This window comes from Nicotiana attenuata, unplaced genomic scaffold, assembly GCF_001879085.1.
Source record: "Nicotiana attenuata strain UT unplaced genomic scaffold, NIATTr2, whole genome shotgun sequence".
NCBI classification, from domain to species: Eukaryota; Viridiplantae; Streptophyta; class Magnoliopsida; order Solanales; family Solanaceae; genus Nicotiana; species Nicotiana attenuata.
Window position 1 is genome coordinate 3,533 of NW_017676867.1, and position 18,144 is coordinate 21,676.

The 18,144-nt window shown below is 40.5% G+C and overlaps 1 long non-coding RNA gene across 1 annotated transcript; it reads right to left on the minus strand.

Moving 5' to 3' along the window:
• Positions 1-2,484: 2,484 nt before the first annotated feature.
• LOC109221235 lies at positions 2,485-4,367 on the minus strand. Its single transcript, XR_002067211.1, has 2 exons — positions 4,155-4,367; positions 2,485-2,987 (listed from the first exon to the last, which is right to left on the minus strand). It is a non-coding gene; the product is annotated as an uncharacterized LOC109221235 (long non-coding RNA).
• Positions 4,368-18,144: the final 13,777 nt, after the last annotated feature.

Here is an 18,144-nt window from a genome sequence, read left to right on the forward strand (position 1 = left end):
CTATCAACTAATCCTCGTACAACAATTTTAAGGAGAGAAGGAAGTTAATAGCTAAAAAGTCAGTTTACCCAGCTTTACCTACCAAACATGCTAGTGAATAATGCCTTAACATGCCTCTGAGTACCTTTATCCTTTTTCTTTGCCTTCCTCACTTTTGCTCTACGTACATCTTATTTGAGAACATGAAGAATCTTCTGTTCACTCCAGTGTCCACATGTATTATAACCTATACTAAAGCAAGCAAGAACTGAACTGATGCAAACACAATATAGTCACAAGTAGGACAATATCTTTAGAATTTGATATTCCAATCACAAAGTTAAAGTCTTAATAACATCAGAACTAAATACTGCGCTAGCATAAAAAAGAAATAGTATGCATCAATTGATATGCCAAATTGATCTACCTAACTCACATATTGCCATGTTTATTCAATATCAAACTAGAGCCTCATTCTTAACTTCAGGAGCTATACAGTTATAATAATAGAGAGAGAGAACAAGAATTAACTACTATACAATAGAATGTCAGAACAAGAATTTGTGCCCAGATTGTATAAATGTAAGAGGTTATTCTCCTTCGAAAATACAAGTGAAGGTCATCCCTCCCCCTTATGGGCTAGATAACGACATATAACTAAGTGAATGAACTCATGTTACAATAGAGAAAACCAAACCTCATTGTAATTGAAGTATATCTTCATCACTATCTCATATTTTTATGGCAGAATACATAGACAGACACTTAAACTATCAAAGAAAGTTCACTTGAACACCTCAACTAAGCCATCTTCCACCGAAACACTTTTACTATACTTTTACTGCACCAGTTTAACACGTCCGACCTGAGCTTATTAAATTTTTTCACGCGTTTGATTATGCGCTTCCAGCATGGATAATCTAACCAATTAAAAATTGACACGTTTTTTACAATAACACATAGATTATTTTACCGGCTAAAACCAAACTTAATTACCCTATTCCTAATTATAACCCTCTTTACAGATTTCTAAAACAACAAACGACAAAAAAAAGCCCTAAGTCCCAAATTTGATTCTAGTAAAATCCGCCCAAAGCGATGCATGTTTATTGATTTTGCTTCGTTTTCGTTCGATATTGAGTGGTAATTAGTGCCATAGGTAAATATCTGTTGGATTTGTTTGATTTTGTCCAAATATGTGCTTGAAGAACGATCATCAGTATATTGCCGGTGCTGACTTGTTGAAGTGCTGAAAGGGTAAGTCTTTTTAGTGTTTGTATTGTAGTCATTTTAGTGGTGGGCTACTGGGCTTCTGTGGGAGTTGGGACTGATTTGGGACCACAATTAGGTATTTTTTAAAGAAATTTGGGAATATTAAAATAGTGATGTTAGACTTTATTGCTGTTAATTTACACCATGATGGTAACTTTACCCTTGACCATGACTCGAAATATGTGGGGGAACAAGAGGTGTTAATAGCTGATATTGATAAAGGCCACTTTTCTATTCCATAACTATTATATTACTCTAAAAAAATGGGATATGCTACAGTGGGTGGCTTCTATTACCAAGATCCGAAAACTAAGAATTTTGTCTATGTGGATAGTGATGCACAATTATTGAATATTGTGTCTAACCTTGAAAATGAAGACGAGTTACATTTGTATATTCAACATATTGTTCTAGACTCTGAGGTAGTGGATGATGTGGCACCTACTAGACTTATTGGTGGTCCAGAAATAGGTTTAAGTGAAGTGAATGGTGCATCTGGGGAAACAAACACAGAAGAGAGGGAAGACTGTCTAGTCACAACTTCAATTTGTTATTACTATCATTTGTTAAAACTAATCTATGTGCTTTTTATGTTAATTTCATCCAGGTAGTTCGGGTGAAAGAGTTGTATCATATGGGACTAAGGTTGTAAAGGATACCAATGCAGTCACTATTGATCTTGGATTTAAACCTCCTGGGCTTAAGTTTAAAGGCAGAAATACTATAACTACTTCCCGCTACAACAACTAAGTGCAAACAAGAGAAGCCAAATTGGATCTTCAGCAACTACCTCTTCAGTTGCAATACAGCCCCTCCAGCACCATAGTTGTGTTATAGTTGTGTTAGGACTATGCTATTTTGGGTTTCAGTTCATGTATTTTGCTAAGTATTCAAACTTGGATTGATTATTGTGTCTTTTTTGGGCCAGTTCATGTATTTTGCTAGTTGTTTGGAAGTGTTGTAAACACTTTAGTTGGAATGCAATTTAAATGCCTCAGTTGGTAGCATTCTGTTTAAATGCAATTTAAATGCCTCTGTTTAAATACTTTAGCTGGAATGTAATTCAAATGCCTCAGTTGGTAGCATTCTATTTAAACCAATACATTCAATTTTGTATGCATTCAGTTGGTAACATCAAACTGCATAAAAATTTAACCAATACATAACAAACCGCAGAAAATTTTTCACCTAGGCATAACAAACTGCAGATTTTTTTTCCAATACACATCAAACTGCAGAACTTGTTTCATTTCATTGAAGTAAGGCCATAGGCCACAATTACATCCAAACAAACTAGATACACCCAAAATATATCTAGCACTATTACAAACTGCCCACAAAATACTCCAACCACCAACAAAACCACAACAACTTCAATGATTAACGACACAGTAGCAAACCCAAATAATCAACATCGTTACTGTAATAGAAGCCAATTTCTTCTTCGTTGTTCTTGCTCGATCCCATTCTTCTTCAAAAGCTTTGACCCTATTCAGTAAACCCCAAATAACTCTATTCGCTTGGCTAGGAAACTCGTCGTCAACCCACTTAAAATAATTACATCCACCTTTGTCCTTAAAAAAAATCATTTAAACTAAACTCGAAAAAAACAACAGGACTAAAAATTAATTAATTGTAGTTAATTGTCACTTACCTTTTCAATTTTGCATCCATAGAACCTCCTTCCAGGATTAGATGGAGATCATGAAGTTTTCAATTGACATTCATGACCACACCTACATGAATCGACTCTTGGTTTGAGACACATAATTGAGAGCTTATTAAGCCATCGAGCACAATTTGGAGAGAAGAATAGAAATTTTAAACAAAATCAAGAAAAGGGTGAAGAAATAAGGCTGGATTTTGAGGGAATGGTGAAGAATTAGGGCTGGTAAGAGGGAGGAGGGTCTAATTATATTATTGGAGAAAGGAGGGATTTTATCGTTTATTGTACAGTTAATAGGCTTTTTGTCAGCATATTTCTATTGTTCACGCGCTCAAATGTAGTGATACTCACGTTATTTGCCATGTCAGTCGGACGTGTTAAGCTGGTGCAGTAAAATTATAGTAAAAGTGTTTCGGTGGAAGATGGCTTAGTTGAGGTGTTGAAGTGAACTTTCTTTGATAGTTTAAGTGTCCGTCTATGTATTCTGCTTATTTTTATCAGTAACCCATAAAGCTTCATGAAAAAAAATACCATATCTTCTTGCATATTTATTAATTATCAAACCTTATAAATAACAAAATATTTTAGTTTCAACTACCAAGCCTCAATGTATGCCATTAAGTCATAAGCATTTATACGTTTATGCTACAAAAATTTTATGTCAAACTTAAGTAGAAAACTTAGACTAACATTTTGAACTCCACAATTGGGAAGTAACATTATAATGCTTCAAATGCAAAACAAAAATATACAAAGCACTGAAAAAATTAATTTGACAAGAAAAGGACATAATAATAGTTTAACTATGGAATGAAGTAAGATGTGGTGGACCTGAAAATTGTACTGTACGTACAAATCAACAAGCTATGAAAATATATAAGCATATAAAAAAAGGCAAACCAAATATGTCCAAAAATTTTCATCTCACGAAAATACCTTCTTAATGCTTCACTTCCTTTTCAAATACTCATTATTGCTTTCTGTCCATCCATATTTGATACTAAATTTTTACATCCTACTAATTTTTTCTATTTATCCAAGAAATTTTACTTCATTAATTGCTTCGAAACCAAAATGATTTCAGCGGTAAGGATAGGTCAGACTAACTTTCCATCAAACAGGTAATATGCAATGGTTAATCCCAAAAGAAATACTGCAATATGCAAAGCTAGTATAGAAATGTTTAAGATCTGAACACAAGTAAGTTTAAACTTAAGACTAGCAATATGAAACAAACCCGAATGAACTCTGTGTTTGAACTTTGATACTATTGAGATTTTTTTTTGATTCGTTGAATTTCACTGAAGCAAATATTGGCATATATAATAGCACATTTCAGAAAGAAAATGAGACGTCGCTGCAAATTTTAGGGTGGAGGAAAATTCGGCACAGGAAGTGGTAGTGTCTATGTAGATTACGGCGTAGGTGGGCAAAACGAAAAACCTAATGAACTGATGTCTCGATTTTAGGAGGGAAATTGTTTGCACTTTGAAAATGGGGGGAAATATTTCACGGGAAATTTTAAAGGCAGGGTGGAATTTTATTGAATTTCTTTAGCGCACACTTGTGAAGTGTTACTTTCAGAATTACAAATATAGCTCACTTTAAAAGCGTGGCAATATAAATGAATAAGTGTTGCCAATTAATTTATGTTTGGCAACACTTACGTCGCGTTGTCTTTCAATTTAAAAAGAACGCTTTGCAAGCGTGGCCATAAAATGTGTTGCCAAAAGCTATCATCAAAGGCCACCCTTGAAAAGTGTTCCCACATATAATTTTGGAAATACTTTTTAAGCATTGTCAAAAGTTAGTGTGCCCTTAGGCTAGATTTATTCTAGTGGAGGTCACAAAACTGAGGACTGCATAGCCCTACGGTAAGAGGTAGTGAACATGCTCCACCAAGGGCACCTAAAGAAGCTAATGAGCGACCGAGGAAGAGCCAATTTCAGCCGCGGAAGAGAACAACACCAAGGCCTACCAAAGCCACCCTCCTCTACCCGCACCATTCAAATGATCATCGGGGAGGCGATGAAGAAGCAATCAAGCACGTAAAGTTTACCACCACACACAAACTGAAGCGGTCAATCACCCACGAACGGTATGATGACCTCAGAGAAAGTATCATCTTCGATAAATCAGATACCAACGGTGTGACTTTTTCTCACTCCGATTCTCTTGTCATTACTTTACGTATTCAGATACTGATTTAAAAAGAATAATGGTAGATGACAAAAGCGGCGTGTGTATTATTCACCCTCGAGTTCTTGCACAAATGTGACTCGAGGACAAGATAGTACCACGCTGCATAACACTAATAGGTTTTAACAATGCAGTCGAGCGAACCTCAGGAGAAATAACGCTGCTCGTTCTGGCTGGGGGCGTCACCCTAGAAACAACGTTCCATGTCATGAACCAGGACACAACTTACAATGCCATCATAGGACGACCATGGGTACACGCCATGGGGCCATCCCGTCCAGCTTGTACCAAGCAATCAAATTCCTCACTCCTTGGGGGATATTCAGCATCCGAGGCGAACAACGCATGGCCCAAGAATGCTATCGCATCGCCTAAGATTGTACGTTCACTCACATCTAAAAGGAAAGAACTCAGAAGCATAGCAATTATCAAAGTCGGGGTCCAAACTCAACGATCAGAAAGACGTTATTAAGGACCCTGACGTCGTGGAAGCCGCAGGATTGTTGATACCCAATTTTTCCCTATGTATTTTTACATACAAAATACTTTCAAAATAGCATGTACATCCATATATAAGCATGCCCTAGAGTTTTGGTATTTTTTCCTAATTTTTAAAGGTTACAAATCAATTTATTGTCTAATCTAGCAGTACAAAATCCAATAATTATTTCTAAAATTATCATTTTGGTGAATAATTTATTTCTATTCTCATATTTAAACCAAAATATAATTAAGGTGATTTTTTTATATTTTTACAAATTTATTTGGTATTTCTAAAGCTAAATTGCATATAATTGCAATTATAGCCTATTTTACGATTAACAGCATTTTTACAATTATAAAATTATTTCCAGTATTTTTGGATTAATATTTATGTATTACTAATTAGTTCAGTGCTGTTAATTTGTTTTCAAAATCATTATTACTATTTTTATAAAAAGAAAAGGGGAAAATTGGCTATTTAACATCTAGCCCGTTTCTATTTCAATTATAGCCTCATTTCCTTTCAATTCTAACCTCAATTTAACCCCCAATTCCGCCCCAAATCAAAATAACCCAATTCCAATTTTAACCCGACCCCTGACCCAATTTTAAACCCACCCGGCTTCCCTTTAAATCCAGGCCGTTGATCATTTTGATCAACGACCGATATTCTTTCTTTCCTTTTTAATTCCCTAACCCACCTAACCCTAATCCATTCTATCAGATACGCCGCCTCTGAACTCTTCATCTCTCAAACTCTCTCTAGTCCACTCCGAAACCCTAATCATCTCCCACCTGTTTCTACCATGTTTCCACCGGAATCCATGGCATTCCAGACCATGGATGGCCTGTACTCACTCTCTCTCACCATTAAACCTAAGCTACTCGAAGTTTGGAGGCCCGACTTCAATGGCTCTCTTTAGATCTGTCTCAAATCTGTAGATCTATGGCCTTTCCGGCCATTATTCCGGCATGTTCAAGCAATATGAGTCTTTTCGACTCAGGATCCGACTTTCCTCAAGACCTTTCTCATTCTAGGGTTTTTTCTGCAACTCTAAGCCGCCTGAGGTTCTGTACTTGCTTATTTCTTTTAGATCTGTGACATGCCTGAGCGTTATTTGACGTTTTAAAGGTTTTCCCCAAATTTCCTTTTCAAAATCGATTTTTAGGGTTTCTGAAAAAAGGTTTCTTCAAATATTTTTCTAATTCTTCCTGTTCTTTCTTTATGTGTGATTCATGCTCGTATGCGTTCTTTTATTATGCATGAGTTTGCTCTCTTGTCTCTTCTCTATTATGCAAGACTCTTCTATTTTTGCTCGCATGATTAATTCGTCTTGATTAATCCTCATGCTTTGCTATATGTGTGTTTATGTTTGAGCTCTTTGATTTTTGTTCACCTTACTGAGTTTTGTTTATGTTCCTGCTAAGCATGTTTTACCTACTTTGTTTAAATTCGTATCATCTCTTTCTTCTGAAACTTGTTTAAATTCCAAGTTTTCTCAAGCATGACTTTAAATCAGTGTTCTTGCTATTGTGTATGTTTGTCTTTCAGAAAGGGCTTCTGAGCCTCTCCCAATGTCCTTGTCTTCTCACCTCTGACTCTATTCGAAACCCTAGGTTTTGGGGGTTTCTTTGACGAGTGGCACTAGGGTTCCACTTTGGGACCCTAGGCTTTCAGACTCACTATGAGCCTGTAATTGAACTTGAATCTCTTTTGCTTGTGACTCTGAGACTTTCAGTGTTAAACTCTTTTTTTAAATAACCTACCGACTCTTTTGTTTGATCTGTGTGCTTATATATATGAGAAATTTCTCATTCAAAAGGGTTTTTTTTACCAACTAAGTGATTGATTCTGAAACCCCTTTATAAGGCTGATAAACTGTCACTGATTTTCCTTCGGTTGAACCTCCTTTACCTTTCTTGACTTGGTTCATTCAATTGAACTTGCAGTTTCTGATTTCATGGCTGTTAAATTGATTCCTTTACCATATTTGGCACAAACCGTGTACCATTGATTGTTTTCCTTAAATAATTTCCATGTACTTACCCCTTTTGTGCTACTTTGGAAGGTTTAACTAGAAATTTCTTTCCTTAACTAATTTCTACCCGCTGGAATCAGAATCCCTTAACCAAAGGGAGACTGATTTCAATGATTTCTTTACCTTTCTTACTGGTCCTCTTTGCACTATAAAAGGGATTGCACTTCTGCACTTTAAACAGACCTAACTTTACATCCACACCCCCAATCGAATATTTTCACATCTATACTTCAAGTTCAATACCTCGAACTTCTTACTTTCAACTCACACATTTACCTTACTAATTTTAATTCAACACTCTGCGTTGCTTGAGACCTTTTGAAACTGCTGTGCTTGCAACTTGGCTTTTCGAAGAATACTGTTTTCTTACTTGTTTTCCTTTGAAACTGGTATGTCTTTTATTTAATTTTCTGCCTCACCCCTATGTGTTTACTTTACAGTTTCAGCATCTTTGTTTACTTTACTGCTTATGTTCAGGGATTTGTGTTAATTATGCTCCTTCCTTGCCTTTTCTATTGTCAATCCCTACCCCTACTCCCTTCTATGTGTTTGAGTTAAGGTTCTTGGCCTGGCAGTACCCTAATTGCTGCCCAGGCTATAACCTGATCCACAATGGATCCCAACTCCTAAATTGGCTAACAGGCTGGTCAGGGGTGTGCCAGCATCCTAATTGCCGGACATGACCACTAGCCTGCCATGGCTCTCCTTGATTCCCCCTCTATGCACTTACACTTATTCTTAGACCCTTAAGTTCTGCCCCTCTCTTATGAGCCTTGCTTTGGGACTTTGAGTTCCCCCTGAACTTGGACATCTGAGGGCTGGCATTTCCACACTGCACTATGATCTTAATTCTGCAAATATGAGAAAGGCTTTTGGAAATCTGATCCTGGAAGTTGGTTTATCTCATATTGTTGGACTCTGAAGTCTGAATTAGGCTGTTTGGATGTAGCTGGAGCTTGTGATGTAATTTTACTTTTCTTTTCTGATTCATTTGGGTCTGTAATAATTTGTAATAACAATTGGGAATGGTTAGTGGAAAGGGATGAGGGTGAATGCATGCCAAGGGGAGAAAACCTGCCTATAGGTTATTTACAATTTCCGCATTCTGCATTTTTAGAACTCATGCCTATAAATTCTGCATTTCTGCATCTTAGAAATTATGCCTATAAGTTCTGCATATAGAAATCATGATCTTAGGGTTCTGCACATCTGCATCGTAGAAATTATGTCTATAAGTCCTGCACTTCTGCATTTTAGAAATTATGCCTGTAAGTTCTGCTTATAGAAATCATGATCTTAGGTTTCTGCACTTCTGCATAGACATGCCATTAGGCAAACAATCATAGGTTTAATAAATAACCAACTTCACTCTAGATACTATTCCTATAGGACTCTTGCATTTATGTATTTGTTTAAAACCAATTACGCTTAGAAATCATGCCTGTAGGAATAATCAACTGAACCAGCTTCGTCTATTTCATCTACGAGTCTAAAATCAGTCATAAGGTCGTCAAAAAATCTGCAGATCTTTCGTTTATATAACCAGCAACCTGTTCCCTAAAATCAGTACGCTCTATTAGATCTCACGCCTATAGGTCTCACTTAGGCAAACTATTAGGTAATTAATTACGTCAATTTTGATAAACTACATCCAGACAAGGCCTAATTCTGACTTCCTATCTGAAAATATGTAATAAATCAGCCACCCCCTTTGCATAATTTTAATTAAAGACCTAACCAGTATTTGAAGTCATTCTATATTTGCTCTTTTAAGTGAGGAGGCCTGTGTGAGCCTTAATTGCTATTTGTTTCCCCCTAACTTTTTATGTATTTTTTTTTGCTTGTCGCCTAGACTTTTATCCTTTTGAAACTCCGAAAAGCCCCAAATCCCCTCCCTTTAGGACTAGTAGTCTCAATGCCTCCAAGACTGATAGGATTGGGACGTGTAATAGCATGCATTATGTAACGATACTATCCCGCGCTTTGATACCTTAACTTGGTGGAAAGGGTAGATATGGATATGATGACCGATGCGATGATACCTCATGTAGCCCCTCTTTGAGGAGTGATTACTGGGTATTGCGTTGACGTGATCCATATTAATCATAAACCTAGGACCCCCTCCCTTTTACTTGCTTTCGTCTATCTCTTTTTAAATTGTCTAAATCTTTCATAAAATTTCTGCCCTCTTTACCTTTCCCCATGTTTTAATTTATTTGCAATGTTGTATGCGAATCCCTCCTACTTGAGCCCTTAATTGCTTACTTGATTATGTGAAGTCACAATTGTAGCATGGCCGGGAACCACACTATTGGATCTTGGGGGGTGCCTAACACCTTCCCCCCGAGATAATTTCAAGCCTTTACCTATTCTCTGGTTCTTCTTCTTTTTTCTTTATCTCCTTCTTAGTGTCCTAATGCACTCAATCATTAGGTGGAGACTCTTCTAAATCTCAAACCCAATTCCCAAAAGGAAAAGAGTTGTCCGCCCAAATATCATAAACCCGATTTCGCCTTTAGAAAAAGGGGGCATCGACAGCATGGCGACTCTGCTGGGGATTTCTTTAATGCTTTTACCATTTCATGCTATTTGTGACTTTATGTTTCTTTACATGTCTTTACTTGTTTAAATGCCTTTAAGTATTTATTCTTTCTTCTACTACAAAACTAACTTGGTTCTTTGTTTCTTTTCTTTAATGCTTTCTTTTACCGCTTTCCTTCAATACTGTTGTAATTACGAGCAATTATTGTAATCATTACTTTATGAACGTGAAAGTACATGACAATTTGTTAATTATTGTATTGCTTTTTTTTTAACATCATATTCCACTCGTGCCAAACAAAAGACCTTAGCAACGCTTATAATGAGTGGTTGCGCTCTTTCGATATTATCACCCCCTAAATCCGGCAAAAGGCATATTTGCGGTAAAACCAGTCGATCAACGGTGTAGTCGACGGTTCCGCGCCTTTCCCTCTTGAGTTGTCCGCTCAAGGGTACCAGTCTAAAAACCCCATAGAAACCTTACTCCGTTTAATTGTACATGCATCATGGTCAAACCTAGCAGAGTCAGTTATGTTGTCCGCATAATGACTCTTTAAGATAGCCTTGTCCAAAGTCCACTGGGTTTCCTTGAAACCCAAACGGACCTTACCACGTTCTGTGCATTCATTTGGAGAACTAAATACTTCTTATGCTAATTATTGATGTTAAATAGTCGAGTTCGGTGGGGGAAAAGGGCCTAACCTTTTGTTTTGTAGAAAAATGAGGCACGAAGTCCCCAGATTCGGCATGGTCACCCACATTCACCCCAAATTGCTAAGCTAGTGGAAGGATCTTCATTCCAGCGATCAGACTCTTGTCCGGAAGTATCTAGGAAACCTGCCTTCTCTCCTAGATATTCAACCCAACAACAAAATCATAGAAGCTGCAACTCTGTTTTGGGACTGTGATAGGTCGGTATTCCGCTTCGGAGACATTGAGATGACACCTTTGCTTGAGGAGATAGGAGGACTGGCTGGGATACCATGGGAAACTCCGGGTTTGCAAATGCCGGAAAATCGTAAGGGTAGGGGTTTTCTTAAGATGATGGGTCTAAAGAAGAATCCCGACTTGACATGTTTGGAGAAGTCTTACATCCCTTTTGACCATTTGTATGAAAGGTACGGCCATAGCAAATCATACCGTACCTATCCGGACGAGTTCGCCATCACCTCATTGGGGCACATCCACCGAAAGGGTATTTGTGTTTATGTTCTGTTTCTTGGGGATAATATTTTTCCAACAAAGAAAGCAAGAATCCATACCAGATTGGCCATGGTCACCAAGACCTTGATGGAAGGAATTAACGGGCAGCCATTCAGCCTTGAGCCAATGATAGTTGCAGGGATATACCGAGCCCTAGAAAGATGTCAACAAGGGGCCAAACATTTCGAGGGATATAATTTGCTACTCCAACTATGGCTTATGGAGCACCTCCAAAGGGGTGAGTACTGGCAGGAAATCCATCGTAGAGACTGGGATGATCATATCGCTTTTCATCACCCAAAGCGGATGAATTATATGCCCAACATGTTCGCCCAACTAGAAAATACTAGAGAATGGGTCGAGCTCTTCGACAATCTTACTGAAGACCGGGTGCAATGGATGTTCGAGTGGTTCCCTACTGAAGAATTCATCATACGGTCTAGGGATACTCCATTTCTGATACTGAAAGGTTTAAGAGGGACCTACCCATATGTCCCTATCCGGGTTATGAGACAGGCAGGCAGGAAGCAGGTTATACCAAGGGTCGACAAGATGAGTCATTTCCGGGCTGACGATAGTCCGTACAAGTGTCAAGCTCAACATATGTGGCACTGCAAAATCATCCTGGGAAAGGATTCCATAGAACCAGACAGGTACCACGCTGGTTATACTCCATACTATCCAAGCTGGTTGGAGGACGATCATAGTGGGTTAGGACAACCCGGGCTTGTTCGAGGTCACAGGGTCATCGACGAAAAGGTTGAAGTACAATCAATTGCGCAAGAGGATGCGGGAATGTGAAAATGAGCACCGCAAAATACAAGAAGCCAATCAAAAGCTAATTGGAGAATGGAAAGATATGGCTGTCAGCGCCAACAAACGACTAATCTGTTTGGAGCGGGGCATAGTGGAGCTGGAAAAGAAGTTCCTGAAGAGGATTGAAGATTGCCGGGTTGCTGAAGGAAATGAAGGCGGACATATGTAAAGGGCCTACTTGTTACTAGGATTGCGTGAGCTGGGAGAACTGTATGAGGGAGCCAACAATGCCGAGTCTGGGGAAGGTCATTCCGGGACCAAGTAGATAGGAGTTTATTTTTGCTTTACAAATGTAATAGGGCCTATGGCCGCTAGTGACACTTTTATTTCCTGTTATTTAGCGTCGCTTTTGGGATTCATCTTATTTTTTATCAATAAAATGAGGCATTTAGCATTCTAAGTTCTCCAAAAATTTACTTGTCGCTAGGCCTACCTCGGGCACTACGAGTTTCCCAATTTAGGACACGATTTATATTCTTACACTATGTGTTTAAATATTGCAACATTTTCTTCTCACGATTCCCTACTAACTTGTTACCTTTTGTTTTTACTTTCGCTTATTCCCCTCCCCAAAGGTTAGTTCGTGCACTCTGGCATCGTCATCATATTCCACAAGATCCAAGGGTCCTCCTCCTCCTCCTCCTCCGAGTCCTATCAGAAACAAGAACAAAGGAAAGATTGAAGATTTGAGCAACATCAGAAAGGAAAGCTCAGTTGAAAGAGTAGAGACTTCTCAGGGTATTCAGGTTTCCAAGGAAAGTGCCTCCCAGCTCGAACAGAAGTTATTAAAATTTCAGGAAGAATTGGACCAAGTTCGGAACTTGGCAAGCTTGTCATTTTCCCTCACTACCCCGGATATCAGCTTCCCCAACACTCAAAATCCCATACCTCCTCAAAACATCCCGAAGCCACAAAACCAACCCACTCCCCATCACCACTGCAACACATGCCACACTTCAAGCAACACCCCACTGCTCATCCCCGAACCACTGAACTCCACAAATGATCATCACCACAACACCCCCATCTATGTGGAAACCATACCACACCCCATTCAGCCCGCCTCAAGCGCACCTGAGTCTGATGACAAAGACTCTCTTATCAAGAATCTGGCCGCAGAACTCAAGAAGCTGACTAGCCGAGTTCAGGGTGTTGAAGGAAGCAAGGGGATCGAGGGACTGAATTACGAAGACCTTTGCATTCAACCAGATGTCGAACTGCCCGAGGGGTACAAACCTCCCAAGTTCGAAATGTTCGATGGCACCGGGGATCCCAGAGTTCATTTGAGGACATACTGCGACAAGCTGGTCGGAGTAGGAAAGGATGAAAAGGTTCGCATGAAGCTCTTTATGAGAAGTCTGAAAGGGGATGCGCTGTCTTGGTACATTAGCCAAGACCCGAAGAAGTGGTCAAACTGGGTAAGTATGGCGTCCGATTTCATGGACAGGTTCAGATTCAACACGGAGAATGCGCCAGATGTGTTCTACATCCAGAACTTGAAAAAGAAGCCCATGGAGACATTCCGCGAGTATGCTACTCGTTGGAGATCAGAAGCTGCTAAGGTCAGGCCAGCTTTAGAAGAAGAACAAATGAATAGGTTTTTCGTCCGGGCTCAAGACCCACAGTACTACGAAAGGTTGATGCTGATTGAAGGCCAGAAATTCTCCGACATCATCAAGCTAGGGGAGAGGATCGAGGAAGGTATTAAAAGTGGTATGGTCACTAACTTTGAAGCTTTGCAAGCCACCAATAAGGCTCTGCAGTCCGGTGGTACATCCAAGAAGAGGGACGTAAGTGCCGTAATGGTTGCACATATAGCAAAGCGAATTAATCATGCGAGTAAACAAAACCTGTGCCTACCATAACTCCTGAAAACCCCTCCTAGTGGATTAACCCAAACAAAACCTGTGCATACCATTCTGGCATGAAGGGACATACTATTGATGAGTGCCGCTCCCTGAAGGACAAGATCCAGGCTTTGATTGACAAAAAGATCAAAGGAGCCTGCTCCAAATATCCGTAGCAACCCTCTGCCAGACCACAAGGGTGGAAGTGTTCATATGATTGAAATAGAAGATGATTGGGATCCCAAAGGATCAATCGGTTTGATCATGAAAGGTGACGATCCAAAGAAACCAACAGTCACTCTTAACCCGATTGTAGTCCAAATTCAGCCTTCTGAAGATGCTGAGGTGAACATGTCCATACCGCTTGAGTTTGAAGCACCAGCCTCCGCAAAGACGCCAACACCAATCGAGGTCGAGTTTGGGTCCCCAAAGGCGCCTGAGCCCTTTGAAGTTGCTGTATTACCTTCCAATGCAAGGGTGCCTATTCCATTAGCAATGACAGCCGTAACACCGTTCCACACAAAAGCTATACGGTGGGACTACACAGCCGAGGCAAGAAGGAAAGGAAAAGCCAAGTTCGGAGAAACAGTTGCAGCGCAGGGTGTGACAAGAACCGGCAGGGTTTATACCCCAGAACACTTAGCTGAGTCGAGTAAGCAGACCTCTGGCCGACAAGCCATCATTGAAACTGGACCCGATGATCTCTGGAGAAAGATACAAGCGAAGGAATACTCGGTCATTGACCAGCTGAAGAAAACACCGGCACAAATTTCTATCTTGGCTTTATTACAAAGTTCTGATGCACACAAGAATGCTTTGTTGAAGGTATTGAGTGAGGCGTATGTACCAATCAACATCACTGGAGGAGAAATGGCGAACATGGTGGGCCAAGTGTTGGAGAGTCATAAAATCACCTTTAACGAGGATGAGCTGCCACCGGAAGGACTGAGTCATAACAAGGCATTACACATCACTGTGCAGTGCGAAGACTATTTCATCATCCGAATCCTGGTCGACGGGGGGTCCAGTCTCAACATTTGTCCTCTGGTAACACTCAGAACATTGGGAAAAGGGCTGCATGAAATCAAGGATGGGGCCATCAACGTTAAAGCTTTCGACGGATCTCAGAGGTCCACTATTGGGGAAATTAGCCTACGTTTGCAAATGGGACCCACTTGGTTTGATGTTGATTTTCAAGTGATAGACGTGCCGGCTTCTTACAATCTGCTGTTGGGATTATGGTGGATTCATGCCGCCGTGGCCGTGGCATCAACACTACATCAGGCAGTGAAATTTGAATGGAATCACCAGGAGGTGATCATTTATGGTGACGGTAGCAACCCCATATATAGCCGACAGACCATTCCAGCAATTGGAGGAAGAGGAAGATTAGGTGGGGAAACTTACCACCACATCGATCGGGTCAACCCAGTCGACAAAGACAAATGGTGGAGCAACAAAATTGAAAGCATACTGAATTGGAGCGGATATGAACCTGGCAAAGGACTTGGCAAAAACCGCCAAGGAATCGCTAAGCCTATCAAGCTCAAGAAGCATGGTACCACCTTCGGGTTGGGGTATGAGTATACCTGGGAAGAATTCAAGGACTGGTTGCCACCATGGCGCGGCCCTTACTATCCATTGGAGCAGCCGATACCCCGTCTAGAGCAGACTTTTCAACCAGCCGAGGTTATCTATGGGTCAGAAGAAGAGGAAGCATTAGCAGCAATGAGGAATTTGTTCCTGGAAGAGGATGATATGGATTGTTGTGTCATTTTAGAGGAGGAGGGGGAGGAAGGCCCTTCCATACAGGCTGTGAGCAGAGGAGCACCCCTCAGCAACTGGACCGTCAGAACCACCAGAGCCCGACGTGCCTCGGGGTAGCAAGGCTGAACAAAGCATTACGCGGTATTTTGCTTTATTAAAGTTTATTTTCCTTTCGCATTTTTTTTCCGCAAGAAAGAGCTCCAATGTTCAAAACACTTATGGAATTTATTAAATGTATTTCAATTTTCTTACAAATCCCTCTCTTATTATTTTCTCTCATTACTTTACTCAAACAGCATCACTATTACTTATCTTGATGAACCGATGACTGTGACTTGCAACGAGACAACGCAACAAACGGACACGGATTCAGAGGAATATGATATACCGGAAGAAATCGTTAAAGAAGTTGAGAATTTTTAGAATAGGCCTAAGTCCAACCTGGACGAGACGGAGATTGTCAATCTAGGAGATGCAGAGAACATCAAAGAAACACGAGTCAGCGTTCACTTGTCACCGTCTGAGAGGGAAGAGTACACAAAATTTCTGAGGGAATATGAGGACATATTCGCCTGGTCGTATGATGATATGACCGGTCTCAGTACATCTATTGTAGCTGACAAACTGCCAACCGATCCTACATGTCCACCGGTAAAGCAGAAGCTCCGGAAGTTCAAACCTGACATGAATTTGAAAATCAAGGAAGAAGTCACCAAGAAAGTCAAAGCCAAGGTTCTCAGGGTAGTAGAGTATCCAACATGGTTAGCCAACATCGTGCCAGTACCGAAGAAGGACGGGAATGTTAGAGTCTGTGTCGACTACCGGGACCTCCACCGGGCCAGTCCAAAAGATGACTTTCCCTTGCCGAACATACACATCTTGATTGACAACTGCGCCAAGCATGAGTTGCAGTCATTCATTGATTGTTTTGCTGGGTACCATCAGATATGGATGGATGAAGAGGATGCTAAGAAAACGGCTTTCATTACGCCATAGGGGATGTATTGTTACAAAATGATGCCGTTTGGGTTAAAGAATGTAGGAGCCACCTACATGAGGGCCATGACCACAATTTTTCATGACATGATACACAAAGAGATCGAAGTGTATGTAGACAACGTCATCATCAAATCCAAGAAAGCCGCTGATCACATGGGAGATTTGAGGAAATTCTTGAATAGACTGAGAAGGTACAACCTGAAGCTGAATCCCGCAAAATGTGCATTTGGGGTTCCTTCCGGAAAACTACTTGGGTTCATTGTGAGCCGCCGAGGGATAGAATTGGATCCATCAAAGGTCAAAGCTATTCAAGAATTGTCTGCCGCCGAAGAGCAAGAAGGAGGTTATGAGTTTCTTGGGGAGACTTAACTACATCAGCCGGTTCATAGCTCAGTCCACTGTCATTTGTGAGCCGATCTTTAAGATGTTGAAGAAGGACGCCGCTACCAAATGGACTGACGACTGCCAAAAATCCTTCGACAGAATCAAAGAGTACCTGTCAACACTGTCGGTTCTGGTTCTGCCCGAACCAGGTAGACCCCTGCTACTCTACCTTGCAGTATTGGATGGAGCGTTTGGTTGTGTTATGGGGCAGCATGATGAAACGGGGAGAAAAGAGCAAGCCATTTATTATCTCAGCAAGAAGTTCACCCCGTACGAGGCCCGGTATTCCTTACTAGAGCGCACCTGTTGTGCTCTGACTTGGGTAGCTCAGAAGTTGAGGCATTATTTCTGTGCTTACACCACGTATCTCATATCAAGAATGGACCCATTGAAGTATATCTTTCAGAAGCCCATGCCCATCGGCAAGCTAGCCAAGTGGCAGATCCTGCCGAGTGAATTTGACATTGTCTATGTGGCTCAAAAAGCAGTCAAAGGACAGGCCCTAGCAGATCACCTCGCTGAAAACCCTGTGGATGGAGAATACGAGCCTCTGAAGACGTATTTTCTTGATGAGGAGGTATCCTTCATAGGATGGAGGATGTTTTTCGACGGAGCAGCAAATTTCAAGGGAGTTGGCATAGGAGCAGTCCAAGTATCAGAAACCGGCCAGCATTATCCGGTATCCGCCAAGCTCAGGTTCCCAGGCACCAACAATATGGCCGAGTACGAAGCTTGCATCTTGGGGCTCAAGATGGTCATTGACATGAACGTCCAATAGTTGCTAGTGATTGGAGATTCGGATTTGCTTATACATCAGGTCCGAGAAGAATGGGCGACCAAGAACTCTAAGATACTCCCATATTTGCATCATGTATAGGAGTTGAGAAAGAGGTTCATAAAGACAGAGTTCCGGCATGTTCCCAGAGTCCAGAATGAGTTTGCCGATGCA